The following is a 15,461-nucleotide window of genomic DNA, read 5'->3' as shown; positions in this document are numbered from 1 at the left end:
AGCGGTCCCGCTGATTTGTCGAAAGTACTCTTGGTTAAACTCGAATGAATTTATTTCGAGAACCATCCTCGTCAATGTTGCAATGGCAGAGAAATCTGGGGTGTTAGATTGTCTATGGTTTGTGTACATGTTTCTTAGTGCAGCTATGCCGTCATCGTGAGGAATATTTGTATATAATGAAGAGACATCAAGGGTAACCAAGTACGAGTTTTTCGGCACACAGATACCCGCAATGTCTCGAAGAAAATGTGTGGTGTCTTTTATGTACGACGTGAGGGTGCATGGAATGTGGCTTATTAGTTTGTCCACGTACCCTGATATGGGTTCAGTTATTGTACCGATGCCTGATATGATTGGTCGACCTGGGTTGCCGTGTTTATGAATTTTTGGGAGGATGTAGAAGCGACCTGGACGAGGGTATGCTGCTTGCATCAGTTTGTGGTCAGTGTTGGTTATCTTTTCTGCGTCCAACAGTTTCTTTAGTTCTGTTGATACGATACGTTTGTATTTGTCTGTCGGATCACCTGGGAGGCGTTCGTAAAATCTTGAGTCGTCTAGTTGGCGGTATGCTTCTTGTAGGTAGTTGGTTGTATTAAGGACTACAATTGCTCCTCCTTTGTCAGCGGGTTTTATTGTTATGTCTGTCCTAGATGCCAAATTTTTCATGCTTATTTTTTCAGATTTGGTCAAGTTTTCTCGGTTTCCTTTCTGTCTGTGGTATTCGTGTACTATATCTTTCTGTACTGCGGTGATATAAAGGTCCAAGCACTTGTCTCGATTACTGTTCGGTGTCCAATCATTTGATTTACGACGGTGAATTGTTTTGTGGTTAGAAGGTCTATCTAAGAAATATTCGCGCAACCTTAAGCTTCGAGCGAAGTTGTCGAGGTCTCGGAGTAAGTGGAATTCATCGAAAAATTTTGTGGTCGGGCAGAAGCTTAGTCCCTTAGATAGCAGTTTTACTTCGTCAGGTGACAAGCTCGTGTCCGATAAGTTTACAACCACAGTGTCACACGGTGTGTTCCTAGATGGGTGCTCGTTTGTACCATTAGTGTTTTCCTGGGTGGTGGTGTTGTAATGATAAGGCGCTGTATCAGGGAACGCGGGTTTGGGCACATGGTCTCTTTCGAGTTTATGAAGTTTTGTGGCCCTGATGGCTTGGTATTTATTCTGCTCAAATTCTGTTAATCGCGTGATTTCTTCGTTCGATAAAGTGTTGTGGCGGAGAATGGTGTCGGTCATAGCGACCAGTTTCTTTACCTGCTTGTCACTATGATTAAGAGCAATTTCTGTTAATTTAAGGGATGCCTCAAGGAGGACGTTTTTCCATGTTTTTTGGTCGTGTTTATCTAGATTTGTAGCGGCTGGTGTGAGGGAGAGTGTCATACCCTTGGGGGCTATTCTAGCACGAAGGTACACTTGCAGTGTTGATTTATGCATTTCATGTCTAATTCGTTTGTCAGCAAGTTTTCGTACTTTAAGGAAAGTGGCACTGCAACTGGGAAGTGATGAGCTGGACTTACATTTCAGAAGTCAATCTTCTTTTGGGTGCGGGGATGGCACTGATGAGGTGCGCAGGTTGTAGTTATGTCCGGCAGTCCTTCGTCGTTGTGGGGAGAATTTCGGCATTGGGCTCCCGGCGAACGTGTTCGTTGGCAGTTCCGGGGTCCGTAATAGGGGGACGCGGTTCCGTAGTTCAGCAGGCTTCCCTTTGAGGAGTGGTGTAGTGGTGCTGTCGTGTAGTGCTTCTGGTCTCGACATCCGCAATGGAGGGACGCGTGTTGGCTGTTCTGCAGACTTCCCCCCTAGTAGTGGTGCGCTGTTGATGATGGTGAGGGGGTGCTTGAGGCTCGCGGGAGTCACAGTTTCGTTGATCGTCGGGAACTCATCTGTGGTGTTGGGTGGGTGTGGGGCTCCTGGTGTATGTTGATATGCAGAAGTCTTCTCGTGGGTGTCTTGTTGTGTTGAACGTATATTCACGGGAGCTGCTGGTTGAGTCGACCACCCCGTTGTAGATTCAAGATCTCCACGACCGAGTGCTTTCTTGAGGGTTTCGGCAATCAAAGCGACACCCATAAAACTCGGATGAAGCCCATCCGCAGCAAGAAAGCGTCTTGGTGGCAACTGCTCGAATTGGTAGTCGATGTATGACACCTTGCGGGGTCTCCGGCAGTAGGCCTTGACTGTCTCGTTGAATTGACGAGCGTCCCGGTTGAAGCGGTGCACGAATTGTTCGTTCGATCGTTGCAGGTGTAGGTTGAGGTACCGGGGCAACACGCATGAAACAATGAGCCTTTCGAGTTCCTGGCGTGTCCGAAGCGTGTTGTTCACTAGGCGGCGAAGGCGGCGTAGCGATTCGTCTAGTCCGTACGACGCCAGCTCACTCGTACCGACGTGAAAAACGAGCGTGGTCACAGATCGTGGTATGCCAGCAAGCTCTTTCTCGATGTCGAATGTAGAGGCTCCGCGGATGGAAATGATTGCAGGTGTCGTCTTCTCATGTGGGTTGAAATGCCGATGTAAATACCTTGTTTGCGAGTTTCCGATGATGGCTGTAGTTGGTGCATGTTTAGGGAAATTCCGTGAGACCTGCTCGACTGGAGGTGCGCCTGTGGCCGGTCTTGTGTAGGCAGGCATGGTGGTTGAGTGGCCGTAGCGTTGCATATAGTCTAGTAGATCCTCCGTGAGTGGTCACAACGTGGTTTATTTCGACGTTTCGGCCTAGAGTCTGGCCTTCATCAGGAATAAAGATACAGTTTGTCGGTGCTCAGCTTTATACAATCTCAAATCAGAGGGCAAGGTAAGAGGGAAAAAAAGAAAAGAAAAAAAAGAAAAGAAAAGAAAAGGAAAGAAAAAAAAGAAAAAAGAGAAAAAACGATAGAAGAAGAGAAGCTCTCTACAACCCTATATCGGAAACCAACGGATCGACAACAATACCTTCATTACCAAAGCGATCACCCACGCCACTGTAAAAACAGTATTCCATACAGCCAGGCTCACCGGTTTAAGCGAATCTGCTCTAGAGACGCTGACTTTGACACGAGCTCACAGAGGCTAAAACTTATGCTCGAGCAACAAAAATACCCCCCACATGTAATTAATGACGCTGTTCAAAAAGCGAGAAAACTAAAGCGTGAAGACTTACTCATGAAGCGACCACCACGAGAAGACCCACAACGAACAAACCTCTGCTTGACTTACAGCACAAACTTCCCCAATGTAAACAAAATCCTTAAACGACATTACAACATTCTGGAACAAAGTGAACGTCTGAAACGCGCATTCCCATCAGCTCCAGGCGTCCTTTACCGACGACCACGTAACCTCAAAGACACCCTTGTCCACTCCCAAATTAACACATCACCCCCCAATAATTCATGCCGCCCTTGCTTAAAGCCACGATGTCTTGTATGTAAGGCGATGCGAGAAACAGACAAAGCAACCAGCACGCAATCCAAGTTTTCGATTAACATACGAGGAAACCTAACATGCGATTCTTCTAATGTGGTGTACCTACTCGAATGCAACGTGTGTGGTATGCAGTACATCGGACAAACAGAAACACCATTTAGGATTCGCTTCAATAATCACAGAGCCCATGCGAAATCAGCCCCAAGTCTACCTCTATCAAAACATCTCAATCTTCCCGACCATGCATTCGACAAACTATCAATAACGCTCTTAGAGACGGGATTTAAATCAAATCGAGAACGTGAACAAAGAGAGTCATACCTTATCCACCGATTTAACACCCTCGATAGAGGAATAAATGAGAATCCTGGTACACTTGCAGCAATTAAATCATTAGAAAACAATAACGGCAACGATGAAAATAGTAACTGAGTTCACGGCACTGCAGCTGCGTAGGGCACTGGACAACCTAAAACAATTCCAAGTGTAACTACTCTTCCTAAGTGCAGCTGTCGTCTGTTTTCTGTTTTATTTTACTACCCAATCAATTGTGCCATGCAGGACATGCCCAACAGCAACCATGTGCACAGCCGGGAGGCCCCCACGACACGCGTAATTTAGAAGCGGGCCAGGAATTCGCATTGCACGCGCTTGCACAGCCTACCGCAATACGGGGCACCCCTATTTTTACGACGAAATGTTGACAGGGCGCGGAGTAGTTAAAGGCTTAGAACTTCCTAAAATGCCGGCTGACCAGCCTCTGCCACAATACGCGGCCCCCGTCCTTCTACGACGAATTGTTTACGGGACCCCGAGCAGTTAAAGGCTTAGGACTTCCTGAAAAGCTCTTTTTTGCCCCACACCGAACCGCCAGTGCCAGGAGGGACCGTCTGATCGGGAGGAATGCGCTAGTGAACGGAAACATACACAGACCGCTGACATCAGAAAGGCGAAGGGGAGAGGGGGGAGAGAGATGGGGGGGAGTGGAAGGAAAAGTGGAAGGGGGGCACCCGAGGGGCGTTCACCGTATATTATTTTTCTCTTTTTTCTTTTTTTCTTTCCTTTTCTTTTCTTTTCTTTTTTTTCTTTTCTTTTTTTCCCTCTTACCTTGCCCTCTGATTTGAGATTGTATAAAGCTGAGCACCGACAAACTGTATCTTTATTCCTGATGAAGGCCAGACTCTAGGCCGAAACGTCGAAATAAACCACGTTGTGACCACTCACGGAGGATCTACTAGACTATATATATATATATATATATATATATATATATATATATATATATATATATATATATATGTGCTCACTTCGTCGTACAGGCAGGAGTAATGACTTTGTAGTTCTCGGAAATTGGTTCATGAAAACATCGTTCAAAAGAGTTGAATAATAACTTTCTAAAATTGCGTTCCTGAAAAAATGCAGTACCTTACAATGATGATTTTGTGGTGTGCTCCTAGGTTTAGACTTTATAATTTGTAATTGCGTTCCTGTTTTATGGGGTGAATTTGTAGAGTCACTTTGGTGCGCCTTTTACTTCATCTGATATAAATATCACCGCATACTAGAGAGATCTGATTGCCTACATAACCGCGATCACGTGTGTGCGCACGTTAATATCATGTTCAATAAACTTTTAGTTGTGAGTCTGCTTGTGTTTGTCGTCTTTGTTGTATTTGGCACTACACACAAGTCAATTCAAGTCGACGCAAACCCCCTAAGCCTTGGCAACATGTTTTAGGTAGCTTTGAGTCACAGAAATTATAGTGATTCGGGTCACATTAGCTCTTGTTGTGAAGTTTGTATTCATTTTCCAAAAAAGATGATTTATTATCGTTTATATGAAATATAATACTAGTGTTGTTTTCATTGCTTCAATTCTCCTATGCTAACATAGTGAGAAAATTCCCCAAACGGTTTCTCGGCCCTTGCCTCATTTAGGTTCATTTTGGAGTGGACATTTCTTCTGAAAACTGGATGCTGAACTCAGCATTGTAAATTGGAGGGCTACGGAGAATTTTTTTTATTCCAATCACGTAAAAAACTTGAATTTGCACTCTCTAAACGATTCATACGCCTGACTTGCTAAGTGTTTTGAGGAAATCTTGAAAAAAACCATGCGCTAATGTTTAACTAAATGAGTCCACCAGTACAGCAACAGCTTCTTAATTAAATGCGCGTTAGATCGTAAAAATGGTTAATTCGGGCGTATTCACTGGCCCGGACAGTTTATCTATTGATAAATGGTACAATATGTCTTATTGATTTCATGAACTTTTGACGAGACCCGGTTTATTCAAACGCTTCTCGGAGCGCAGCGAGCGTGAAGCATGCAAACATGAGACGCAAAGGTAGGACAATTAGTGTCGTGGACAGCCGCAATCTGCGGCACCTTTCAGAAAGCCGTGTTCACTAACCAAAATCCTTTTCGCACATAACAATGTATAGAATCAGAGAACACTTTATATTAAAACACAAGTGCCTTGGAGCCACGTTCACATTGAGAACGAAGTCGCAAATGACGAAAATTGTGGCTTTTGCAGTAGTTTCATGCTGCAACAACAAACATAGCAATTTTGCAGGTTTCCTGGATGAGAAAATGCGGACATCGGCAACCTTCTTTGTTTATACTGTCCAGTATTTGTTATTCTGTTTTTTTGTTTTTTTTTGCTGTTGTTCTCTATGTATTTCTATCTATTCTTTCATCTTTACTTCTCTTTCTAGTTCTCTATTTTCAATCCCACCTTTTTCATTTCTATTACTGGTTCATGCATGCTTAACTGCTGACACGGCATTGCATATCCGGATGAAGGATAGGATAGTGCGTTAAATGAAGAAGCGTATACCATTTAAGAGGCAAGTGATTCCGGAGTCGCGAAATTCTCTGAATCACGTTACATGCCACAGATTTAGGCTTCTCCTCCGTAGCGCTCTGTGGAACCAAACTACCTTCTTTTGTTCTTACTGCGGACAATAAGTTGTATTGCCCAAAAAATGAAACAAATAAAAACTCGTCTGTGATAAATCACGCCTTTTAACACGTGTTCACTCGAAGTAACATTATGTATATATATATATATAGTCATGTAGATCCTCCAAGAGTGGTCACTACGTGCTTTATTTCCACGTTTTGGCCTAAAGTCTGGCCTTCATCAGGATTGAGGGTACAGTTTTTTCTGTACCCTCAATCCTGATGAAGGCCAGACTCCAGGCCGAAATGTCGAAATAAACCACGTTGAGACCACTCACGGAGAACCTCTCTCAACCACAATGCCTGCCTATATATATATATATATATATATATATATTTATATATATATATATATATATATATATATATATATATATATAAATATATATATATGTATGTATGTATTGTGATGAGCACTGATGACTAAAAGCAGCGGAATCGGGGCTCTGGGTACGAGGAGCTAGCTGGATGAAGCAGAGGAGGACGAAGTGCAGAATAAGAACAGCTTGCCCGACGATCGGGTGTTGTCTCTTTTCTCTCCGTTAAAATGGCGCAGTCGACGAAAAAGAAGTCTTACATTCCGGCTTCCTCATCCAGGACAGTTGCCAACGTTCAACCGCGATAAGCGCCGCTTGAGGACGGCGTCAAGGCCTCCTTGGCAGCTGTTCACCTGCAGCCACTGCCACCACCGTTCGGGGACGGCGTCAAGGCCTCTTGGGCGGCTGCAGTACACGTTCACGGTACCATTTTACAAGGGACGCCATCCACGCGTCCTTGGCTATAGATTCTGCCGTCAGCGCAAGCCGACAAGTGAACCCTCTGCGGGAAGAGACCGGTACGTGTCTTCGTGGTTCGTCGGCAGTGCGGGCTGCTCCATCAAGGAACGCCGTTCACGCTTTCTTAGCGATGGGGTCCCACCCGCCGCTTCAGCCACCCTTCAGACCACCTGTGGACGGTGTCCAGGCCTCCCTTGTGGTTCTAGGAGATGACCTGTGATTGAAACCTTGCCACCGTTTCACGGCAGGGATCCGCACCGGCTCCTGTCCCTTGGGAATGCCGCTCACGTTTCCCATGGCCTACAATCCCGTTGTGGTACTCTTACAACAAACGAGCCGCCACGGAACGCCCAGGCTTCCCTGCTCGTCGACCACACCAGGGTGAGTGCTGCATTTGCTACTTACTCAAAGACCACGATCAGTGACACTTCAGGCTTAACGCCCGACAGCACCGCAGACCTGCGGCATACCATCGCGCTACTCCGCGTCGAGGCTAGCGAACTGACAGCATTTATCGCCGAGCGAGCTCCTACAATGTTGCCAGCATCATGGGACATTAACGCAGTGTTGGATGTAGCTGCCTCATACGACCTTGAGGCAAGCACACTGGAGCAACGCAGGGAGCTTCGGTCTTCTCTGATCTAGCTTTCACACCAGCTCGACTGCTTCGCGTCGCCACCTTCCACCTCACAATCACCAGCCATCTGCGAACTACCGGAATTCCACGGGGTCCGGAACGACGCCAACAGCTGGGTGGCAACCGTCAACGCGATAGCAATTCGCGAGGCCTGGACAGAAAATCAAAAATGGGCCGTGGCTGTAAACCGTCTTCGGGAAGGTGCAGCGGCGTGGCACCGGTATGAAGGCTTCAAGCAGCACTCTTGGGTGGAGTGGAGCTCCAAGCTCATAGCTGCCTTCGGCCGGACGCTCTCTGATCACCCTTCCACCACCCAGTTCAACCTGACGACAACCGAGGATAAGGCGCAGGAGGGTTTCCGCCTCCAGGTTGCAGTCAGGCGTTGCAGTTTACTTGAGCTTTCGGACTCTGTGCCGTCGTGCAATTCAAGTTCAGCTCAGCCAAACACCACTATCAAAACGGGCCTCGTGAAGGACGTCACTCAAACGACATACCCACACTGAACCGCCATGAATTTGCAGCTGTACCCTGCGTAAGCTTTGATGACCTCTTGGGTGAACGATCCGCAGGGTACACTGAAACAGGCTCTAAGGCAGGCGTTGCTCTTCGTATGCCAGGTTCCACACCGGGATCCATCTCACAAACTTCCGTGCCAGCAAGCAATGCCTTTTCCAAGACAAAGCTGTCGGAGACAACCATGGATAGCAAGGAGAGAATTTTGGACCAGTGTGTACCACATCTGCAGTCATTGGCCGAGCGTGTGAGATACATCAATGCGTTCCAGGCAGAGAGAGCCAGCATCGGCCTTTCTGGCAACATGATGTACGATCTCGCTGACGACGACAAGCACGCCATTCTGACTCTCAACGTACAACCTGAACGTCGCGCAGACCCTCATGAAGTCGTCACCATGGAAATCGCTCCTGATTGTTCAGGCCATGACCAGCTCGGTCAAAACAAGAGCGATAACAGCAAGGAAGCTGTGGGCACGTCGCATCATGATTGTGTCCAGCGGCCTGTGAGCGCTCACACTCACCCTCTGTTGCGCAAGCATTTTCCGGCTCAGCATTGAAATGGGCATAAAAACCACACCACCCCACTCAGACGACATAAATGTCTACTCGACAAGCAACGACTGCTCCAACACACCCACTGTCGCCCACCAAATCTCTACACCATGTTACAGCGTCGTAAAAACAGACCACCGATGTACAACCAGTTTCATACCCCCGAGTCTTCATCGACCCAGGTGCGAGCGAATGCCAATGCCCAACGTCAACAGTGACAGTGTGGCCGCCCAAGGCAACAAACACAGCCTCAGCGTGCCAAGTCACAGCCTAGACGGGTCTGACCCAGGCGAGGAAGCCAATGCCACCCACCAGAACTGTTTTCACCAAGTCTTCCGAAGACGCCGAACCTTAGACGAGATCAACCGCAGCGACAGAACTTATTCCGCCCGTCGGAAAACGCACTGGAAGCGTGGCAACATGGCCGATGTTATAGACCACCGAAACACAAAGTCGTAACCCAGAGTCGCTATCTGCCAAAGTTTACGCCAAACCCCAGCAAACCTCGCCATTTTAACCGACATTTCGAATGACCACGGCGACACATTCAATGTCGGCCACTGGATTTTGCTCCAAAATATTTTCACACGAATTTCAAGCGTGGAAGAGTCCGACCACCACGATGCAGCCAACCGCACCCACCTCTCCACGCACTGGCCGCCATGGCCGAGTGTGATGAGCACTGATGACAAAGAGCAGCGGAATCGGGGCTCTGGGTGCTTGTAGCTAGCTGGATGAAGCAGAGCAAGACGAAGTGAAGAATAAGAACAGCTGCCCCAGAATCGGGTGTTGTCTCTTTCCTCTCCATTACAATATATATATATATATATATATATATATATATATATATATATATATATGCATATATCCAAAAAGAACGCCGCTGGCGCTGAGAGTCCGTGCTTGGCCGTGACTGTCGCCATGGTGTATGTTCGCTGGTTGCCGGCCAATAAACGCCTTCAGAAATTGGTAGAGTGCTGCACTCCCCTTCAATGCCCTTGAAGCTACGATCACGTAGCCTGCCATCTACCATGTCCCACGACGCCCCTCAGCAAACGCCTTCTCCAATGCCACCCCCTTTTCCCGATGTCCCCAGAATCCGCGATCCACCCATGTTCACTGGCGCTGATGGCACTGACGTGGAGGACTGGTTCTCCATTTACGAGTGCGTTAGCGTCCCCAACAAATCGGACCAGGACGGCAAGCTGACCAACTTGGTGTTTTGCCTTGCGGGTGTGGCCATTTTGTAGTACAACATCCACTCGTTAGATTTTGTAACCTGGTCCGATTTTTATACCACAACCATCCACAATTTCGGTCGCACTGCTGTTCGCAAGCGGCAAGCCGAGCAGCGCATATGTGAACGCGCTCAGGAGGCTGGTGAGTCATTCACAAGGTATATTGAAGATGTCCTGGACCTATGCGACAAATCCAATCACACCATGTCCGAGTCTGACAAGATCCGAAACATCATGAAATACATTGACGATGATGCCTTCTCAATGCTGCTTACTAAAAAACTTGGCAAAGTGGCTGAGATCATCACACAGTGCCAGAGCTACCAGGAGCTTCGGCAGCAGCATTCGATGACCCGTCGCTCTCCACCACGAGCTGCAACGCTTGCTGGCTTAGAGGCCAGTTGTGACCAAGTGGCGTTGATGGCAGACCTAAAGTCCTTCATCCGTGAGGGAATTGCGCGTCAGTTCTCTCTCCTACCCTTGGCCCACCAAACAGCTGTTCAACAATCGGCTACTACCCTTCTCCCTCCCATCCATCGAGTGATTGAGCAGAAAACAGCGGAGGTGATGTCTGCGTACCACCCCCTACATCCTCCGTCTTCTGCGCCCCTGAGTTACGCCCAGGTGGTCGCCAGGCCACCTCGAGTCGTTCCAGCACCCGCCCATCTGACCTACACCGAAGCTGCCGCTCGACCTCCGTCCTTTGCAGCGGGTATGCCCGCTACGTATGTTGACGTAACCCCTCAGCCTCAGCTTCAGCCCACCATGCAGCCACCGTTCCGTCCACCGGCTTTTGCGACATGAGTGAGACCTACCCCGGCGAACAGGTGGCGCACACCCGACAACCGTCCATTTGCTTTGACTGTGGTTACGCTGGTCACGTAGCCCGTTATTGCCATTGCGTACAGCCGGCTCCGATTTCTTCGCCTGTTGCTTGCCAGCTCAGCCGTCCCTGTCACGAAGAACCGCGTCTATGCCACCGCCGTCTCGCCCAGGTCCGTCTCTTCGAAGGTCACCGTATCCACGACATCGTTCCCTGTACCCCATACGGCGAAGTTCAGCTGCTCACGAGCAGGAAAACTAGTCGTTGCAGTCCCCGAGGCAAGGGCTGCAACGCTATTGCATTGTGAAAGCCGACAAAGTCGCCTATGTAATGTCATTGACGTCCTCGTGGACGGTGTTCATGCATCTGCTCCTATTGACCCTGGCGCTGCAGTATCAGTTATGGACGAAAACCTTTGCCGCTTGCTTCGAAAAGGGACGACGCCAATTTCTGGTTTGCTCCTTCGTACTGCTAAATTGCGATGTATCCATCCTACAGCAGCGTGCACAGCTTGCGTTGTAGTTCAGGACGTTCTGTATGTCGCCTAGTTCATCATCATTCCTGCATGCTCTCATGACGTCATCTTGAAATGGGATATTCTCTCCCGCATTGACGCCGTCATCCATTGTGCCACCGCCGAAATTTAACTCTCAGCCTTCTCGCATTTGACGGCTGAAAACAGTCCCTCAAAACTGAGCAAGATTCTCGTGAAAAATGATACAATAGTGCCTACAAGTACGACGACGGGTTTATCGGTCTACTGAGCTAATCTCTCCGACACAATTGCACTCGTTTCGCTATCCGACCGTGCTTGCAGAAGAAAATAGTTGCTAGTACCTTTCGCAACCGTGCGAATTCCCTAGGGCAACGCTGCTATTTTTGTGACCAACCCATCTCCGTACCATGCTCCCCTGGTTCGAGGGGAATGTCTCGGCAGAGTGGAACCAGTTGATGACGCACAGATCCTGGGCGTACCCGATCACTCGCGTTGTCCCAATTCGCGTACCATCAGTGTTGTTTTCACATCTGATCCATCATCGCCTGATGTATTTGACCCCTACATTGATGACAACCTTACGTCGGTACAGCGTTGCCAGCTTCTGGATCTGTTGCAAGAATATCATTCTTCTTTGGATGTCGGGCGAAGTTCTGTCAGTCGCGCATCCACTTTTACACATCGTATCGACACTGGTGCCCATCCATCTTTACGGCAACGTCCTTACCGCGTGTAGCCTGCTGAACGTCGAGAAATTGACGAGCAGGTTGACAATACGCTCCGACGCGACGTTATTCGGCCCTCAGATAGTTCATTGGCGGCTCCTGTTGTTCTTGTTGCGAAGAAAGATGGTTCTGTGCGGTTCTGTGTGGACTACAGATGGCTCAATAAGATCAGTCGCAAGGATGTTCACCCACTACCGCACATCAATAACGCAATTGCCAGCCTTCACGGAGCCGAATTTTTTTCTTCTCTAGATCTTCGCTCGGGGTACTGGCAAGTACCCATGGCTGATGACGCTCGACTGAAGACTGCATTCATCACACCCGAAGGCTTGTACGAATTGAACGTCACGCCGTTTGGTCTGTGCAATGCACTTGTGACATTTGAATGCAAGATGGACACCATTCTGTGCAACTTAAACTGGCACACGTGCTTGTGTTACCTCGATGACGTTTTTGTTTTCGCTTCAGATTTCTCCACCAATCTCCAACGTCTGAAAGACGTTTTTGCACGTGTGAGCGATGCCGGCTTGCAACTAAATCTGGAGAAGTGCCGCTTTGCTGCACGGCAAATAACCATCCTAGGGTACGTCATGTCCAAGGATTGCATTCTTCCTGACCCAGCCAAGCTTCGGGCTGTGGCCGAACTCCCCAAACCTGCGTCCGTCAAAGAACTGCGTAGTATCGTGGGCCGGTGCCTATACTTCCGACGCTTTATACAAAATTTTCCAACGTTCATTCACCCATCTACAACTCCGTATGTCTATGCGTCCGTCCATCCTAATGCACACACTATATATACCAACGCCATCTAAGAAATGAGACGAGAAATGTTGATAAACAGTGCAATCCAATATATTGTTCGGAAGATACTGCTGGTAACGCAGGACAAGGTTAGAGTAAGAGAAGTTTGATTCCTAAATATATAAGTTGACCCAACGTTTCGGAACCGATTCGGCTGCTTTTTCCGAGGTGACTGTTCAGTGGGCTCCGAAGGTAGTGACTTTCTCACTCATCCAGACAAGTCTCCATGAAATATAATCTGCTTTAAATATATTTAAAATGTTTTGAAGAGTGCCAACCCTATTGATAAAACGCCCACCATAGGAATGGTGAAATCCACCATACACCATTTTGGTGAATTATGGTGCAGGAAATGTTTGTGGCACAAGGTGTATGGTGGCGTATGGCTCAGCGGATAGTGGATGGCGTGCTTCAGCCGGCAACGCTGGAGTGTGAAGCAGCGTCAGAACCACAGTGACAAGCTGCCACTAAATAAGTAGTGAAAATAATTGTATAAAATATATGAAGAAAGCACCCGTAAAAAATGTGCGAGAGCGCGGAATCAAACCAGCCACATTCGGATTCTGACCTTAGCAAACGTACTACTGCACCACGCCTACAGATAGCAACTTTGGTGTTAAAGAAGTAGTTAACTCACAAGGTCACTGTTTAACTTGAGTTGTGTTTGTCACTTTCTCGAGATGGATGGGATCTGTGTCTGCTATAAAAATTGCACTTTAGATAAACACAAACAAATACTTCCTGTAACGATTGCCACTGTAAAAATGAAAACAGTGCTGTGCTTGTGTTACAATTTACAACCACAATTAAAAAAAAACTTTACTTGCCCCACAGTGAACTTAGGAGCAGGTAAAGCTTATCGGCGGAGACTGAGATGTTTATTATTCGATTTTTGCTCCTTCTAAGGGTGATATCTGTTCAGGCTTTATGACGCTTCTATGCTCATTCAATAGATACGCCCACACAATTGATTTCTCTGTCGTTAGAAACAACTACATAACGGCTTGGCTAAAAGGAATGCAGTGCGCCACAAACACTATGCTATCATATTAGTTCAGTATGCATACGAATTGACGAGTGTGTGTTCTCTCATAAGAGCCAGTGAAGTGCTGGCGAGTGCGACTGGTGGCTGTCGGTGAGGGGAGGCGTACATTCGGTGGAAGTGCTGCAAGCGCGGCGCATCGATGTTGGTCGTTTCTTGCATGGGGACCATTCAAAATAAAAAACGGCTTCATTTAGGTTAAATGATGCCGCAGCTGTGCTGTATAGTCATTTTACTCGTCAAAATTGTGTATTCTGAAATCCAGAAACACTGATAACACTTGTACGAGCTCAGTCGGTAGGACTAATTTTTGGGGGAAATCATGGTGGTAGAACAAAACAGTGAAAGTTAAATTCACTGGGCTCATCTCGATGCAGGTTGAAATGGAAAGTATATGCAAGTTCAGACGCACATTTTTACTTGAAAGTATGCTTCTAGCAATAGAGTGTACAAGAATTGCCAGAGTTGCGTTTCTAGCGTGGCGACAAGTGACTGCTATGTTTTGCTCTAACATTCAAAGGGGCCATTGCGAACTAGAGCTCATTTATTTCTTGACAACTGCGCGCTGTTATAAAACTTTATTCTCACTGTTCATAGAGGTACCTCTAGTTTTCTAAACATTGCAACAAAGAAACACATCGAGGATGTCAAACTAATGTAGGTGCGCGAAATGTAAATATATTCACGGCCACATATTCTACGCTCCACAAAAATTGTAGCCTTGTTCATACCACAGGAATAAAAAAATAAACGTGCTAGAAAGCCTAACGAGCAGTGTTAGTTTCTTTTGACAGTAAACGTACATTTCCGCGCATACAAGAATTAAACACTACAAGTAAGTGACTTCACATACTGTCATGTGCTTTTTCATCATGCCACCGTCATTCACGATGCTTCCAACATGCCACCGTCATCCACCTTGCTCACCAAGCCTTCCACCAAAGACGTTTTGCCTTGCCACCATGAGCCGGTATTTAAAATGCGAAGCATTTCTTAGCCAACTTCAGTGACTTTGAGCGTATCTATATAACTATCTTACTTTTGGGCGCTCTAAAGGTCACCCCCTTCACTTGGCGTGAACCAAAATTAGCATGGGAGGGTTAGATGGTTTGAAGAATATGACGCGCTGGTCAAGGCATGAATATTGTCACAACCCTGTTGCACATGTCATCAAAGACTTCCCGCCAGACAGTGGCACACACGCACCGGCTGGTCCACTGGTATGCGGGTATGTGCCACAGGTGGTTGGCACTTAGTATCTGCCCAGGAACGACAAGAACACACAAAGGCAATTTTAACGCGTGAGCGTTAAGGAATGCCCGGCATCGGTGGCGTCGACCCAACGAAAGCATAGAATAAATGTCAGTGTTAACAAAAACCTGTCATAGGCAGCGTTGACCCGGGCCCCCCTTACGAATGCAAATAATAAATTTCAGGGTCCCAGCTGGAATTGAACCCAAGCATTCTGCGTAGCAAC

This window comes from Rhipicephalus microplus, chromosome 8 (assembly GCF_043290135.1).
Source record: "Rhipicephalus microplus isolate Deutch F79 chromosome 8, USDA_Rmic, whole genome shotgun sequence".
Taxonomy (NCBI): Eukaryota; Metazoa; Arthropoda; class Arachnida; order Ixodida; family Ixodidae; genus Rhipicephalus; species Rhipicephalus microplus.
Note: the sequence above shows the minus strand (reverse complement) of the source record.